Here is a 771-nt window from a genome sequence, read left to right as displayed (position 1 = left end):
GTCGATAGAGATGTAGATGGGCATCGTCTCTGTCCAAGGAACGCTGAGGGCCAGTGCTAAAGGCCATCAAAAAACGGCTGTGGTCCATCGTTTTCCTTTCTGCAGCTAAAATAAATGCCATGGTCTGAACGTCTAAGGTCTCATCACGCAATTAAACGTATAAAGCAACTGTTCACCTGCTCCCTCAAACTGGAAACCTCAGACAAAACTTTGGTGTAAGAGTATTCAAGATGCTTAACGTATAGTTGAATGTCTGACACTTTACTGAATTTGGTCACGTTTCGTTTTATGCACTTGAGATATGCTATAACAGTAGGCATACAATGAAAACCGCGTATTTTTTATGAACTGTTCGCTTGTTCAGCATTTCAGTAAGCTGATAAGCTGATGGTTCGAATACTGCATCAAATAAGTCAGTATCGCGATGTCTAAATTGTATCCAGAAAAACGGATAAATTCTAATCATTACTGTTGGTTCAGTCAATATTACGTACAACAACAATATGAATTTACTTATTTTATTATTTACACTGATAATCAATTAACTGCCGTCCTCTCACATTGTTCTTTCAATATTGATTACTCCTTGTTGCAGCCTTGCTAACTGTGCACATCTTGAACGTGTGTTAGCAAAGACAAAGAAAAAGGCCTCATTATTCTCGGATTAGTGCAACATTCTGAGCAAGAAGTTTGGGTTGCAAGTGCAGCGGAGGCCTTCACTGTCCAGACACAATTATTCTAACAGTCTTTCAGTATTTTTTTATAAGTAAA

This window comes from Penaeus monodon, chromosome 21 (assembly GCF_015228065.2).
Source record: "Penaeus monodon isolate SGIC_2016 chromosome 21, NSTDA_Pmon_1, whole genome shotgun sequence".
In the NCBI taxonomy this organism is placed as follows: Eukaryota; Metazoa; Arthropoda; class Malacostraca; order Decapoda; family Penaeidae; genus Penaeus; species Penaeus monodon.
The sequence above is the reverse complement of the archived record's forward strand: the minus strand, read 5'-3'. Positions refer to the sequence as shown.